Source organism: Pseudophryne corroboree, chromosome 1, assembly GCF_028390025.1.
Source record: "Pseudophryne corroboree isolate aPseCor3 chromosome 1, aPseCor3.hap2, whole genome shotgun sequence".
NCBI lineage: Eukaryota > Metazoa > Chordata > Amphibia > Anura > Myobatrachidae > Pseudophryne > Pseudophryne corroboree.
Genome location: NC_086444.1, coordinates 806,103,813 through 806,121,934, shown reverse-complemented (window position 1 = coordinate 806,121,934; position 18,122 = coordinate 806,103,813).

Genomic DNA, 18,122 nt, shown 5'->3' with positions numbered 1-18,122 from the left:
CCCGATGCTAACGTTTTTTAAAGCAATTGAGTATTGTTGGGATAACTGATTGATGTATTGTTTAAAGTTTATTCTTGAAAGGTGATAGAGTCACACATACAGTAACCCTAGAGTAGCCATGGCATTTGACGATTTATGCAGATAACGGTTAACAAGTGATATAGAATTTGCCACCACGGTGGGACAAAGGAAGTATCAGGCATTGATTGATCTTATGCAAAGTTCGTGATTAAGGTTATCATTATTGTGACTAAGGTGGTCATTCCGAGTTGTTCGCTCGCTGCTATTTTTAGCAGAATTGCTAATAGGCTAAAATCCGGCAGTTCTGCGCATGTGTATGCACAGCAGGGCACGCGCTAAGCAATTGTACACAAAACTATGCTATTTTACTCACGGGCGAACAAAGCTTTTCAGTCGCTCTGTTGATCGGAGAATGATTGACAGGAAGTGGATGTTTCTGGGCGGAAACTGGCCGTTTTCAGGGAGTGTGCTAAAAAACGCAGGCGTGCCAGGTAAAAACGCGGGAGTGGCTGGAGAAACGGAGGAGTGGCTGGCCGGACGCTGGGCGTGTTTGTGACGTCAAACCAGGAACTAAACGGACTGAGGTGATCGCAATCTAGGAGTAGGTCTGGAGCTACTCAGAAACTGCAAGGAAATACTTAATAGCAGAATTGCTAATCGTTCGTTAGCAATTCTGCTATGCTAAGATACACTCCCAGGGGGCGGCGGCTTTGCGTTTGCATTGCTGCTAAAAGTAGCAAGCGAGCGAACAACTCGGAATGAGGGCCTAAATGTACTAGACTGAGTTACTACTGGGAAAATGTGCAAATGTTATTATGGGAACCAGGGGTAGATTGGGAACAAAAAGCGGCCCTGGAAAAATTTGTACTAGTGGCCCCACATGGGCAGCACCAGAGGTTAAGGTCTAGAAATTAGAGATGAGCGGGTTCGGTTCCTCGGAATCCGAACCCCCCCGAACTTCAGCCTTTTCTCTGACGTCCTAAGTGGATGCTGGGGACTCCGTCAGGACCATGGGGAATAGCGGCTCCGCAGGAGACAGGGCACAAAAGTAAAAGCTTTAGGATCAGGTGGTGTGCACTGGCTCCTCCCCCTATGACCCTCCTCCAAGCCTCAGTTAGGTTTTTGTGCCCGGCCGAGAAGGGTGCAATCTAGGTGGCTCTCCTAAAGAGCTGCTTAGAGTAAAAGTTTTATTAGGTTTTTTATTTTCAGTGAGTCCTGCTGGCAACAAGCTCACTGCAACGAGGGACTGAGGGGAGAAGAAGTGAACTCACCTGCGTGCAGGATGGATTGGCTTCTTAGGCTACTGGACACTAGCTCCAGAGGGACGATCACAGGTACAGCCTGGATGGGTCACCGGAGCCGCGCCGCCGACCCCCTTGCAGATGCTGAAGAGAGAAGAGGTCCAGAAATCGGCGGCTGAAGACTTCTCAGTCTTCATGAGGTAGCGCACAGCACTGCAGCTGTGCGCCATTGCTCTCAGCACACTTCACACCAACGGTCACTGAGGGTGCAGGGCGCTGGGGGGGGCGCCCTGGGCAGCAATGAAAGTACCTATACTGGCTAAAAATACATCACATATAGCCTCTGGGGCTATATGGATGTATTTAACCCCTGCCTGGTTGTCAGAAAAACGGGAGAAGAAGCCCGCCGAAAAGGGGGCGGGGCCTATTCTCCTCAGCACACAGCGCCATTTTCCCTCACAGAACTGCTGGTGGGAAGGCTCCCAGGCTCTCCCCTGCACTGCACTACAGAAACAGGGTTAAAACAGAGAGGGGGGGCACTTATTTGGCGATATGATTATATATTAAGATGCTATAAGGGAAAACACTTATATAAAGGTTGTCCCTGTATAATTATAGCGTTTTAGTGTGTGCTGGCAAACTCTCCCTCTGTCTCCCCAAAGGGCTAGTGGGGTCCTGTCCTCTATCAGAGCATTCCCTGTGTGTGTGCTGTGTGTCGGTACGTGTGTGTCGACATGTATGAGGACGATGTTGGTGAGGAGGCGGAGCAATTGCCTGTAATGGTGATGTCACTCTCTAGGGAGTCGACACCGGAATGGATGGCTTATTTAGGGAATTACGTGATAATGTCAACACGCTGCAAGGTCGGTTGACGACATGAGACGGCCGGCAAACAAATTAGTACCTGTCCAGGCGTCTCAAACACCGTCAGGGGCTTTAAAACGCCCATTTACCTCAGTCGGTCGACACAGACACAGACACGGACACTGACTCCAGTGTCGACGGTGAAGAAACAAACGTATTTTCCTTTAGGGCCACACGTTACATGTTAAGGGCAATGAAGGAGGTGTTACATATTTCTGATACTACAAGTACCACAAAAAAGGGTATTATGTGGGGTGTGAAAAAACTACCTGTAGTTTTTCCTGAATCAGATAAATTAAATGAAGTGTGTGATGATGCGTGGGTTTCCCCCGATAGAAAATTATTGGCGGTATACCTTTTCCCGCCAGAAGTTAGGGCGCGTTGGGAAACACCCCTTAGGGTGGATAAGGCGCTCACACGCTTATCACAAGTGGCGTTACCGTCTCCAGATACGGCCGCCCTCAAGGAGCCAGCTGATAGGAGGCTGGAAAATATCCTAAAAAGTATATACACACATACTGGTGTTATACTGCGACCAGCGATCGCCTCAGCCTGGATGTGCAGCGCTGGGGTGGCTTGGTCGGATTCCCTGACTGAAAATATTGATACCCTTGACAGGGACAGTATTTTATTGACTATAGAGCATTTAAAGGATGCATTTCTATATATGCGAGATGCACAGAGGGATATTTGCACTCTGGCATCAAGAGTAAGTGCGATGTCCATATCTGCCAGAAGATGTTTATGGACACGACAGTGGTCAGGTGATGCAGATTCCAAACGGCACATGGAAGTATTGCCGTATAAAGGGGAGGAGTTATTTGGGGTCGGTCCATCGGACCTGGTGGCCACGGCAACAGCTGGAAAATCCACCTTTTTTACCCCAAGTCACCTCTCAGCAGAAAAAGACACCGTCTTTTCAGCCTCAGTCCTTTCGTCCCCATAAGGGCAAGCGGGCAAAAGGCCAGTCATATCTGCCCTGGGATAGAGGAAAGGGAAGAAGACTGCAGCAGGCAGCCCATTCCCAGGAACAGAAGCCCTCCACCGCTTCTACCAAGTCCTCAGCATGACGCTGGGGCCGTACAAGCGGACTCAGGTGCGGTGGGGGGTCGTCTCAAGAGTTTCAGCACGCAGTGGGCTCACTCACAAGTGGACCCCTGGAGCCTACAAGTAGTATCCCAGGGGTACAGATTGGAAATTCGAGACGTCTCCCCCTCGCAGGTTCCTGAAGTCTGCTTTACCAACGTCTCCCTCCGACAGGGAGGCAGTATTGGAAACAATTCACAAGCTGTATTCCCAGCAGGTGATAATCAAAGTACCCCTCCTACAACAAGGAAAGGGGTATTATTCCACACTATATTGTGGTACTGAAGCCAGACGGCTCGGTGAGACCTATTCTAAATCTGAAATATTTGAACACTTACATACAAAGGTTCAAATCAAGATGGAGTCACTCAGAGCAGTGATAGCGAACCAGGAAGAAGGGGACTATATGGTGTCCCTGGACATCAGGGATGCTTACCTCCATGTCCCAAATTTGCCCTTCTCACCAAGGGTACCTCAGGTTCGTGGTACAGAACTGTCACTATCAGTTTCAGACGCTGCCATTTGGATTGTCCACGGCACCCCGGGTATTTACCAAGGTAATGGCCGAAATGATGATTCTTCTTCAAAGAAAATGGACGATCTCCTGATAAGGGCAAGGTCCAGAGAACAGTTGGAGGTCGGAGTAGCACTATCTCAAGTAGTTCTACGACAGCACGGGTGGATTCTAAATATTCCAAAATCGCAGCTGTTTCCGACGACACGTCTACTGTTCCTAGGGATGATTCTGGACACAGTCCAGAAAAGGGTGTTTCTCCCGGAGAAGAAAGCCAGGGAGTTATCCGAGCTAGTCAGGAACCTCCTAAAACCAGGAAAAGTGTCAGTGCATCATTGCACAAGGGTCCTGGGAAAAATGGTGGCTTCTTACGAAGCGATTCCATTCGGCAGATTTCACGCAAGAACTTTTCAGTGGGATCTGCTGGAAAAATGGTCCGGATCGCATCTTCAGATGCATCAGCGGATAACCCTGTCTCCAAGGTGACAATGCTAAATTCCTTTGTCGTATAACAACCCTTTATGAAGCTAAGAACACTGTACGCTGTTTGCTTAAGAAGTACCGTAATGGTACGCTATTGGCGTAGCGATCGCTCAGCCGTAGGCGAGACGCTCAAGCGTCACGTTCGCTCACGGCCCAGTGATCACAGGACACGTTATTGGCTATGACTAGAGTAATGATTCGCTATGGCGTAGCTTACGCTCGAGACCACGAGGAGATCACCAGCGGCGCAGACGCTCACAACGCTATACTTTAATGTATAAACCTTATACCAAAGAGATACAAAGAATACCTTAATGTGAGTACAGGGTGTAAGTGCAACCTTGTGTAACCTGACTAACTACAAAGCTGCTTGAGCGTCACCGACGCTCAAGTGAACACTTAACACTATAGAAAATACACAGATACTGGTTTAGGTTCCGAAGCCTATTAACTGTATTATATCTAATATACTTGTAAAAGGGGATAACAGTACAAATGATACACTACAATATAACAGAGACTTCCTAACCACAGAACTAAAATACAAAAAAGACAATACTACTCTGACCTAAATGAAATACAATACAATACTATAATACTATGGGAGATATAAGAGAAAAGAGGAGAGAGAGAGAGACGGGGAGAGATGAGAGAAATTGGCTCACAGAAAGACAATGATTACGGAGAGAAACTTACGCACAAGGGGAAACGATCGCATGCGCCTGGACATCCAGCACCCGATTTTCAGCAATGAGAACCGTTGAAGAGTGAGAGCTGGATGTGGTCGGCCTGCCTATTTATGCCCCACACACAATGCAATCTCCTGGTCCTACAATCCCATTGTCCATTGGCCGAAGGAATTCGGCCCTGTATCATAACAAAAGGTCATAGGGTGATTCATACAGGTGGGCTGTGACGATTTCCAACAGCTCAGGTGGGTGGGAAACTGGGTTTCCCGCCGCATACCTGAGTATGTGTAAATAATAGAAATGGACATAAACTTCTTATGTCCATAACTATTCGCACGAGCGATTAATACGCTCCAAACCAACACCGGAATATTGCTAATTAAATACTCTTCCGATGGGTACCAAACACTGCTGTATGATTCCTGTTAGACCCTTCGTACGATATAAAGAGGGATTCCTCAGCTCTGGGACATTGTATTTTAACCAAACTTTCAGAATCTATCAAAGGGACCATGATCTATAAACTACATTAATTGTGAACATTTGTAACGAATGAGTCGCACGCTACGACTACATAAACTCTACCGTAAATACGCATACCGCGCCTGCGAGTGCACGCTATTGCGGGTATGCGCCTCCACGGGAGAGCGTACGCACGCGCAGCGCGGACCAGTGTGCGGTGCAAATATGGCAACGTGCATTGAGACATTTTTCTGACTTTGACAGTCCACCCTTTGGCAGTCAATAATAACTGCCACAAAACATTTAAGGAGAAAAATGTAAGTCAGGGGTTAATTGATTTCCATGGTGGGGTAAGGAAGAAGAGAGGAGTAGGTGTGAAAAGGGTATGACCTAGTGAGAAAGCAGAAGCATGTGTGTATGAGTCCATGTTTGGAGGGTCATGTATCATCGTGCCGTACGTGTGGTAAATCAAGCTTCGAGGTATTGCGAAGTATACATTTGAATTCCTTCTTATCCTGTGGTACAGGTCTGTGGATGGGCTGTCAAACTCTACCGAGCTCATTTCGGCTGTGGTTGTAACAAAATGGGGATGCACATTTTAGTTGATGATACATGAATGGGGGAGGTATGTGGTTGCTGATATCTGTGCCTGTATTCCCTATCGTCTATGTGTGTCATTACCTGAGGGTTGTAGAGATGAAGATAAAGAACACTTATGGAAAATGCAATGATATTCTATGTCAGGGAAATGTACATCTGTTGTTGAAGTTGTGTTCGGTATCTGTTGAGAGTCGTCTTCTTTGCGCTGTTTTACTCCTTAGGCATGAGCAACAAGCTTTGTCAGTGCCATCAGATTTACAAAGAGGTTGGGCTAGCGTGAGTTTAAAAATACTAGGGAAACTGGGGATCCATGGCAAAGTTCATCAAGTGTCCATATTTAAAGTTGTCAAATCTTCTTCTTTGGTGCTTGTCTGTTGTCTGTATACATCTCGTCTCGTCAGCTTCCTCGTCCAAGGGGGTCTTTGTATCTGGGAGAAAAGCAGAAAAACAGGTGAAAGAAACGGACCGTATAATCGCATTTTTCATCACATTCTGGTTTCTATCATTGGGTCATAAATCAAATCCAGGTTAATTACAGTTTCCTCACTCCTCAAGCTCATCACTTTTGTACTTTGTTTGCACCTCATTAAAGCCTGCCCGCATCTAAATATCAATCCAATTGATATAATGACACCCAAGATACATAGGAGAAACTTTCCAACATCCATTATGACTCCTTGAGCCCATTCTCCCAAACCGGAGAACCAATTTCGCGGGTTCAACCATGACACCCAACCAGTCAGCTCATTATCTACAGCAGCAAGGGTGAGATTGTGTTTTCGACGAAATTCCCACTTTAATTGCAGAATATCATCCATCTTTTGGTCTATGACCTCTACCGGGTCCTCGGTGCTATTTGTGATATACGTGCAACACTTTATGCCGTACTGTGTTGCCAATGTAACACAATATCCGCCTGTTACTGCTGTAAGATAATTAAGAACCATCCTATGCTGAACTAGTTCTGTTTTGTAAGCTTGAAGTTCTCTTCCAGTGTATCTAAACGTGTCATCATACATTTCAGTGATATTATCTAACAAATTGGCGAGTGCGGAAATGTACCTATAATTCATCACTCCCCGAGCGGTACGAGTGAAATCTAACGCTACCAGAACCTGAATCCCGGTGGATTCATGGATAAGATCAGAGGCCGGATGCTCTAACCTTTCTGACAGTTGTCTTTTAACTCGGTGCTCGTAATGAGTGTGAGTATAAGGAGCTTGGGCACCACGGTGTATGTCCTTCATTTTGTCATGTGTAACAGTCATCACTTCAGGCAATACTTTTCCAATATAACACAATCCTTCAGAGTTTGGGGCAAGCCACTTGTACGCCTTTCTCCCGCATATGAAATATGCATCATCGGGGAGAACATAAGGGACGGAGAAGGACATTACCATGTTACAAACCTTCCAGGTGAAACCTCCTGACCCTAATTCTTCCATCTGCTTAATGCACGTATCAGTTTGTACGATATGTGCACAGTATCCTGGTGATACCTCTCCAACTCTAGTAATCCTATTTCCTAAGGTATATCGATACCGAAAAGATTTTCCTCTACTGGCTATATGGCGTACGAGCTCTGTATCTGTAGGCATTCTATCTGCTCTGTGTGAAAAGGTCATGGTAAGGTTGCTCCATGACACTTCCCAATTTCCCGGTTTTCTGGGATTGGAGATGTTAAAACATAAGAGGGACCTATCCACATGGTATTGGTGGAGCTTCAAACTAGGAGGGCTGGAGATGTTAAACCTCCGGTCCACCGGTCTCCCACCATTTAGCTCAAGTACCTCCCCTAACGTTAAAGGAAATGGTACTAGCCCTGATTTACTGTGACCCTGAGGTACTTGAGAGCATACCCAACAATCGGTCTTGTTTAATACGTTACCCACTAAGGAGTGATAGTCACTCAATGGATGCCGGTCCATGTGGATATTAAAACTGGATTGGCATTTCTTTGTTACAGAGCCTACAGATACAACTTTCTTTTTGAACTAACATTCCTTCACAGTTGTTTACAAATAACATGGTTGTTAGATCGTGCCCGGTACTCGCCTTTGCTTGGTGATTGGGTTGCTATTGGAAATTTACACCTCCGTCTCAGTCATCAGGACCTTTCTGGATCCTTTCTCGACCTCACTGGTACTCTCACCGAAACAGACTGCTCTGGTCAACATCATGGTTAACGGGAAAAATCCATATCACAGTCTCTTGGGGCAAGTCCATCTTACAGGAGGAGAAAAGAAGAAATTTGTAAATGGGGTATAAGAAAATCAGTTTGAGGGGGAGAGAACTCGTTACGATAATAAATTCTCTCGTCTTGTTGTTCTTCTTGTTCTGCTGTCCTCTCAAAGGTGTTGTCTCTCAGTCTTCAAAAACGATCATTCTGGTGATGCAATATTCCTTCCTAACCGACGATCTTTCTGTAAGGAGCAAAAATCTGGCATTACCATTGGTCCAACTGAGGGGTGACATAGCATCTTTAAACCATGGAAACATGAGTGAGAAGAGAGAGAAAATAAAAAAAAACAAAAGAGATAGAGAACAATTCATGTGCATATATACATTACATAACTCGACAATAACCATCAATAAGAAAAGAGAAACAAAGCATTTTTAAACATTGTAAGAAAACATTGTTAGCATTAGAAAAACATTGTCAGACTTATTAGGCTGTCATATCTACGTGTCTAATGGTTTCCTTGAGCAGTCCCTCCCCACCAGCACTTGCATTATTCCACTGTCTGTATCTGGCCAGAATACATTGTGGTGGATAGGTCATGCTGGGGTTTGGTAGACTTCTGCAAGGACCAAGCGAATATGCAATGTTTGAATTCTTACCAATAATCGTCAGAGATGGGGATAGAGAGAGGGAGAGAAAAACATTTTTCACAAATACATTTACAACTTTTCACCTGGTCATTCCTGTGTCTTTAGTGAATGACCTCCCACTTCATTAACCGTTACCTCAGGCTTACCATCAGTCCTAATGATCACCTTTCCTGACTATATATTATGGGTGTGGCCCAAAATTCTTCCTATATGATCCCCGATTATAATTTGGTGTGTCATAACTTTTGCTCATTTTCATGTCTAGGGGGTCTGATTTTATGTGGGCTGTTGCAGTTACTGGCATAATGCCCTTCTCTTTTGCACAGATCACAAATCCTTAAGTTCCTCCATGTGCCAATGGCCTGGGGTTTTGGTTGATTTGATGCCTCCTCAAACGCTTGGATGCTCATCACCATCAACCGCTTTCCCTGTACCTCCCTGATTCCTTGGATACCATGATTATGTCGTTGTCTAGGGAGTTGATATACCTTCTGTGAATCTTTGATCATACAGTTAGATCTTTCCTAGGATCTGGGTAATCAGACATGATTGATCTCAATTCTGTCCGGGACCAGGGATGGCGCATTGCACTGTCCTTGACGGGAATGGTTCCCTGATCATCAGTCTTCCCATTGGGGACTGTGATCACCCTGACAGGACTAAACTCAATTACATCACCTTGTTTTGGTCTTATAATATGGGGTACATTTGTTTGTGCGTGATATAAAACATTGTACGTACCTGTGGACACGACCTCACCTGACCCTCCGTTAGGGGGTTTGATTATTGCCTTTACCAATTTGGTCGCGTCCACCTGGATGTCTTGTAGGATGGCTTCTGGAAGAGGTGCTGACATCGTTCTGGGCTCACTTTCTTGTTTGTATTCCTGAGGGAGGTTTGACATGGGGTGCAGCTTGCACAGGTTAATAGTTGTACATTCAACAGTATTACAATAATCATTGTTACATTTATTACACTTATTCTTATAATCTATATTACAGTTGCTAAGAGCGTTTTTATTGTTCACCCTTGTGTCTTTCTCTCCGCAATCAACCCCTCTCCTGATGCCACTGTCTCTCCTCTCAAGATAAGAGTCAGAAAAGTCAATAGACTCTTTTTGTAATTCACTTTCCTGTTGCCATAACTGTAAATATTCATAATGTTTATTTTGTCTCTTCGTTGGTTCAATGAGACTTATCCTCCTCCTTAAATTTTGTAACACTTCTGGACTGAAGCTACCTATTCTTGGGAATTTGTCCCTGTCTTGTACAGTCATTCTCTCCCATTCATCACATAAAACCTCTGTGTGACTACCGTATTTTTCACACATTACATATCGTGCCGACCCAACTGGTCGGTTCTCTGAATCAACCCGAACCGAGGTTGATCGCCCCCTACCTGAACAAATGGCCCCCATAATCTGCAGGCATTGCTTATTCCTCCTTGGATCTTTATCTCAAGGTTTTCAGCGAACCCTTACAAACAAACCAAGATGTCCTTGGGCAGGCCGGCGGTGGTGGTTTATCAAGTACCCCACTTACTTCTCGCCCACGTTGGCCTGTGCTGCAATCACTGTAACCAGAGCTGCTGTACCCAACCCAGGGCCCCTGTGAACCTTTATTTACTGGGGCGCGTTCCCCAGCAAGTATCGGTTGTTGGATAGTTCCTGAGTGACCAGCGAACTTCCCTTCCAAAAATAAAAAATTACACAAATCACGTCAGAATGTACAAATAGCGTTTGTGACCACTTTACTCTAATGGTATTAGGTCAGATTACTAACTACTGCACACAATTACGTGCGGTCCAATCGTTCAGTACACGAGCACTACTTGTCATGTACTGAAAGATCAATGGAATCGATGTTTCCGGCCGCGATTCCTTCAGCAAGAGCTTATGGCCTATATGGGTTCTGCACCAACACCCCAGGCGTTGTGCCACTGGACTTTTATAGCGGACCTCTTTGTCTATTTTACCTGTTACCTTATGACCTCCTGGTCTGTTACCTTATGACCTCCTGGTCTTGTTACCTTATGACCTCCTGGTCTTGTTACCTTATGGTCCGCTATACTCTAATGCTCAAATATTATTTAACCAGGGATGCCTCCCTAGCCACCGTATATGTCACTTACACGTATGTCCCTTGACGAGTACCCGGCTTTCCTTTTGGTTCCACCTTAAAGTTATATAAACACACTCACTCAACACATGTACACTTTGTTTCTATGTCTATTTCTGCGCAGAAATTGTCTTTAGGCCAAAAGTGTTACCAATTAGGAGCAGGATCTGTTAAACTAAATTTCAGATTTTCCAAAAATAGATTTGCGTTATTTTCCGCGTCGCGTTATCTACCGCTGTGCGTTACTTATCGCCTTTGCGTTACTTCACTTTATCACAACTTGAGCTACGTGGGCGTAACCGGACGCTACGTTGCGTAATGAACGCTGCGTGCGTCTGCCTTTGGATTGCGTACGCTAGTCTTTGTTAGCGACACGTGTACGCAATATAAAGATCCACCGTAACACAATTTCTATTTTTATCAATGTAAATGATCCCTGATCATCTACCGCAATCCACACTGACTGCCTTGTATCTCAGACAAACCGTGTGTTTGTTCTATACTTTAACTATCACCTCTACTATGAAATAACAGCAAATCTCTTTTTGCACTTTCTATCAACTATAAAATTTGGCAAACAGGAATAGTGATATACGAAAATGAAACAGAAAATGCAGATATATGTATGCGTGCGTGTATACGCAAGACAGAAGAGAAATAAACAGTTTTTAAAAGACACAAGCGTTTTGTTCTTACTTCCGGTTCCCGGATTCCTTCAGCACTCTTTATCTAAGCGAAGCAGACGCTTATCCCGTCAGCACTGTGAGACAACCTCCCACCCTTTGCTGGAGGGATAATGTCTGCTGATCTACCTAGTGCAGATATGAGAAGGATAGGACGAGTCCCCAATTGACAATGCTAAATTCCTTTGTCGTATAACAACCCTTTATGAAGCTAAGAACACTGTACGCTGTTTGCTTAAGAAGTACCGTAATGGTACGCTATTGGCGTAGCGATCGCTCAGCCGTAGGCGAGACGCTCAAGCGTCACGTTCGCTCACGGCCCAGTGATCACAGGACACGTTATTGGCTATGACTAGAGTAATGATTCGCTATGGCGTAGCTTACGCTCGAGACCACGAGGAGATCACCAGCGGCGCAGACGCTCACAACGCTATACTTTAATGTATAAACCTTATACCAAAGAGATACAAAGAATACCTTAATGTGAGTACAGGGTGTAAGTGCAACCTTGTGTAACCTGACTAACTACAAAGCTGCTTGAGCGTCACCGACGCTCAAGTGAACACTTAACACTATAGAAAATACACAGATACTGGTTTAGGTTCCGAAGCCTATTAACTGTATTATATCTAATATACTTGTAAAAGGGGATAACAGTACAAATGATACACTACAATATAACAGAGACTTCCTAACCACAGAACTAAAATACAAAAAAGACAATACTACTCTGACCTAAATGAAATACAATACAATACTATAATACTATGGGAGATATAAGAGAAAAGAGGAGAGAGAGAGAGACGGGGAGAGATGAGAGAAATTGGCTCACAGAAAGACAATGATTACGGAGAGAAACTTACGCACAAGGGGAAACGATCGCATGCGCCTGGACATCCAGCACCCGATTTTCAGCAATGAGAACCGTTGAAGAGTGAGAGCTGGATGTGGTCGGCCTGCCTATTTATGCCCCACACACAATGCAATCTCCTGGTCCTACAATCCCATTGTCCATTGGCCGAAGGAATTCGGCCCTGTATCATAACAAAAGGTCATAGGGTGATTCATACAGGTGGGCTGTGACGATTTCCAACAGCTCAGGTGGGTGGGAAACTGGGTTTCCCGCCGCATACCTGAGTATGTGTAAATAATAGAAATGGACATAAACTTCTTATGTCCATAACTATTCGCACGAGCGATTAATACGCTCCAAACCAACACCGGAATATTGCTAATTAAATACTCTTCCGATGGGTACCAAACACTGCTGTATGATTCCTGTTAGACCCTTCGTACGATATAAAGAGGGATTCCTCAGCTCTGGGACATTGTATTTTAACCAAACTTTCAGAATCTATCAAAGGGACCATGATCTATAAACTACATTAATTGTGAACATTTGTAACGAATGAGTCGCACGCTACGACTACATAAACCCTACCGTAAATACGCATACCGCGCCTGCGAGTGCACGCTATTGCGGGTATGCGCCTCCACGGGAGAGCGTACGCACGCGCAGCGCGGACCAGTGTGCGGTGCAAATATGGCAACGTGCATTGAGACATTTTTCTGACTTTGACAAAGGACAAGGGTGTTTCTTCTGCGGTGGCTGCAGAGTGCTCATCTATTAAAAGGCCGCAGATTCGGCATTCAGGACTGGGTCCTGGTGACCACGGATGCCAGCCTGAGAGGCTGGGGAGCAGTCACACAGGGAAAAAATTTCCAGGGAGTGTGATATAGTCTGGAGACTTCTCTCCACATAAATATACTGGAGCTAAGGGCAATTTACAATGCTCTAAGCTTAGCAAGACCTCTGCTTCAAGGTCAGCCGGTATTGATCCAGTGGGACAACATCACGGCAGTCGCCCACGTAAACAGACAGGGCGGCACAAGAAGCAGGAGGGCAATGGCAGAAACTGCAAGGATTCTTCGCTGGGCGGAAAATCATGTGATAACACTGTCAGCAGTGTTCATTCCGGGAGTGGACAACTGGGAAGCAGACTTCCTCAGCAGGCACGACCTCCACCCGGGAGAGTGGGGACTTCATCGGGAAGTTTTCCACATGATTGTGAACCGTTGGGAAAGACCAAAGGTGGACATGATGGCGTCCCGCCTGAACAAAAAACTGGACAAGTATTGCGCCAGGTCAAGAGACCCTCAGGCAATAGCTGTGGACGTTCTGGTAACACCGTGGGTGTACCAGTCGGTGTATGTGTTCCCTCCTCTGCTTCTCATACCCAAGGTACTGAGAATTATAAGACGTAGAGGAGTAAGAACTATACTCGTGGCTCCGGATTGGCCAAGAAGGACTTGGTACCCGGAACTTCAAGAAATGCTCACAGAGGACTCATGGCCTCTGCCGCTAAGAAGGGACTTGCTTCAGCAAGTACCATGTCTGTTCCGAGACTTACCGCGGCTGCGTTTGACGGCATGGCGGTGGAACGCCGGATCCTAAGGGAAAAAGGCATTCCGGAAGAGGTCATTCCTACCCTGGTCAAAGCCAGGAAGGAGGTGACCGCACAACATTATCACCACATGTGGCGAAAATATGTTGCGTGGTGTGAGGCCAGGAAGGCCCCACGAAGAAATTTCAACTCGGTCGATTCCTGCATTTCCTGCAAACAGGAGTGTCTATGGGCCTCAAATTGGGGTCCATTAAGGTTCAAATTTCGGCCCTGTCAAACATTGGTTTAAACCGCTCAAATCTGTGGATTTGAAATATCTCACATGGAAAGTGACCATGCTGTTGGCCCTGGCCTCGGCCAATCGAGTGTCAGAATTGGCGGCTTTGTCTCACAAAGCCCATATCTGATTGTCCATTCTGACAGGGCAGAGCTGCGGACTCGTCCCCAGTTTCTCCCTAAGGTGGTGTCAGCGTTTCACCTGCACCAGCTTATTGTGGTACCTGCGGCTACTAGGGACTTGGAGGACTCCAAGTTGCTAGATGTTGTCAGGGCCCTGAAAATATAGGTTTCCAGGACGGCTGGAGTCAGGAAAACTGACTTGCTGTTATCCTGTAGGCACCCAAAAAACTGGGTGCTCTTGCTTCTAAGCAGACGATTGCTAGTTGGATGTGTAGTACAATTCAGCTTGCACATTCTGTGGCAGGCCTGCCACAGCCAAAATATGTAAATGCCCATTCCACAAGGAAGGTGGGCTCATCTTGGGCGGCTGCCCGAGGGGTCTCGGCTTTACAACTTTGCCGAGCTGCTACTTGGTCAGGGGCACACCCTGGCTGAGGAGGACCTGGAGTTCTCTCATTCGGTGCTGCAGAGTCATCCGCACTCTCCCGCCCGTTTGGGAGCTTTGGTATAATCCCCATGGTCCTGACGGAGTCCCCAGCATCCACTTAGGACGTCAGAGAAAATAAGAATTTACTTACCGATAATTCTATTTCTCGTAGTCCGTAGTGGATGCTGGGCGCCCATCCCAAGTGCGGATTGTCTGCAATACTTGTACATAGTTATTGTTACAAAAATCGGGTTATTATTGTTGTGAGCCATCTTTTCAGAGGCTCCGCTGTTATCATGCTGTTAACTGGGTTCAGATCACAGGTTGTACAGTGTGATTGGTGTGGCTGGTATGAGTCTTACCCGGGATTCAAAATCCTTCCTTATTGTGTACGCTCGTCCGGGCACAGTATCCTAACTGAGGCTTGGAGGAGCCAGTGCACACCACCTGATCCTAAAGCTTTTACTTTTGTGCCCTGTCTCCTGCGGAGCCGCTATTCCCCATGGTCCTGACGGAGTCCCCAGCATCCACTACGGACTACGAGAAATAGAATTATCGGTAAGTAAATTCTTATTTTTACACGGGTCCGAGGCAGACTCGGATCTTCCCGCCTTGCTCGGCTAACCCGAGCACGCCCGAACGTCGTCATCCCGCTGTCGGATTCTCGCGAGGCTCGTATTCTATCGCGAGACTCGGATTCTATATAAGGAGCCGCGCGTCGCCGCCATTTTCACACGTGCATTGAGATTGATAGGGAGAGGACGTGGCTGGCGTCCTCTCCGTTAGAATAGATAGAGACACTTGAGTTGATTACTTAGTAATTTTGGGGAGCATTAGGAGTACTCAGAGTGCAGAGTTTTGCTGATAGTTACTAGTGACTGACCACCACCAGTTTTATTTATTATTTAATATAATCCGTTCTCTGCCTGAAAAAAAACGATACACAGTCACATACCATATCTGTGCTCAGCCTCAGTGTGCTGCATGATATTGATAATATCATCTATATGTATATCTGACTGTGCTGAGTGCTCACTGCTCACACAGCTGAATTGTGGGGGAGACTGGAGTGCAGTTATAGCAGGAGTACAGTGCACACTTTTGCTGCCAGTGTGACTGACCAGTGACCACCAGTATATTGTCTGCCTGAAAAAGTTAAACACTCCTGTGGTGTTTTTTTTTTTTTATTCTATAAACGCATTCTGCTGACAGTGTCCAGCAGGTCCGTCATTCATTATATTATATAAATATTTACCTGCAGTAGTGTTATATTTTTTTTGTTCATCTCTATCATCTTTATCATCTCTATATTAGCAGACGCAGTACGGTAGTCCACGGCTGTAGCTACCTCTGTGTCGTCAGTGCTCGTCCATAATTGTATACCTACCTGTGGTGGGTTTTTTTTTCTATCTTCTTCATACTAGTAGTTTAGGAGTCTGCTGACAGTGTCCAGCAGGTCCGTCATTATATTATATATACCTGCAGTAGTGATATATATATTTTTTTTATATCATTATCATCTCTATACTAGCAGACGCAGTACGGTAGTCCACGGCTGTAGCTACCTCTGTGTCATCAGTGCTCGTCCATAATTGTATACCTACCTGTGGTGGGGTTTTTTTTTCTATCTTCTTCATACTAGTAGTTTAGGAGTCTGCTGACAGTGTCCAGCAGGTCCGTCATTATATTATATATACCTGCAGTAGTGATATATATATATTTTTTATATCATTATCATCTCTATACTAGCAGACGCAGTACGGTAGTCCACGGCTGTAGCTACCTCTGTGTCGTCAGTGCTCGTCCATAATTGTATACCTACCTGTGGTGGGGTTTTTTTCTTCTATCTTCTTCATACTAGTAGTTTAGGAGTCTGCTGACAGTGTCCAGCAGGTCCGTCATTATATTATATATACCTGCAGTAGTGATATATATATATTTTTTATATCATTATCATCTCTATACTAGCAGACGCAGTACGGTAGTCCACGGCTGTAGCTACCTCTGTGTCGTCAGTGCTCGTCCATAATTGTATACCTACCTGTGGTGGGGGGTTTTTTTCTATCTTCTTCATACTAGTAGTTTAGGAGTCTGCTGACAGTGTCCAGCAGGTCCGTCATTATATTATATATACCTGCAGTAGTGATATATATATATTTTTTATATCATTATCATCTCTATACTAGCAGACGCAGTACGGTAGTCCACGGCTGTAGCTACCTCTGTGTCGTCAGTGCTCGTCCATAATTGTATACCTACCTGTGGTGGGGTTTTTTTTTCTATCTTCTTCATACTAGTAGTTTAGGAGTCTGCTGACAGTGTCCAGCAGGTCCGTCATTATATTATATATACCTGCAGTAGTGATATATATATATTTTTTATATCATTATCATCTCTATACTAGCAGACGCAGTACGGTAGTCCACGGCTGTAGCTACCTCTGTGTCGTCAGTGCTCGTCCATAATTGTATACCTACCTGTGGTGGGGTTTTTTTTTCTGTCTTCTTCATACTAGTAGTTTAGGAGTCTGCTGACAGTGTCCAGCAGGTCCGTCATTATAATATATATACCTGCAGTAGTGATATATATATATTTTTTATATCATTATCATCTCTATACTAGCAGACGCAGTACGGTAGTCCACGGCTGTAGCTACCTCTGTGTCGTCAGTGCTCGTCCATAATTGTATACCTACCTGTGGTGGGGTTTTTTTCTCTATCTTCTTCATACTAGTAGTTTAGGAGTCTGCTGACAGTGTCCAGCAGGTCCGTCATTATATTATATATACCTGCAGTAGTGATATATATATATTTCTCTAACGTCCTAGTGGATGCTGGGGACTCCGAAAGGACCATGGGGAATAGCGGCTCCGCAGGAGACTGGGCACAAAAGTAAAAAGCTTTAGGACTACCTGGTGTGCACTGGCTCCTCCCCCTATGACCCTCCTCCAAGCCTCAGTTAGATTTTTGTGCTCGAACGAGAAGGGTGCATGCTAAGTGGCTCTCCTGAGCTGCTTAGAGTAAAAGTTTAAATAGGTTTTTTTATTTTCAGTGAGTACTGCTGGCAACAGGCTCACTGCATCGTGGGACTAAGGGGAGAAGAAGCGAACTCACCTGCCTGCAGAGTGGATTGGGCTTCTTGGCTACTGGACATTAGCTCCAGAGGGACGATCACAGGTTCAGCCTGGATGGGTCCCGGAGCCGCGCCGCCGGCCCCCTTACCGAGCCAGAAGAGCGAAGAGGTCCGGAAAAATCGGCGGCAGAAGACGTTCCTGTCTTCAAATAAGGTAGCGCACAGCA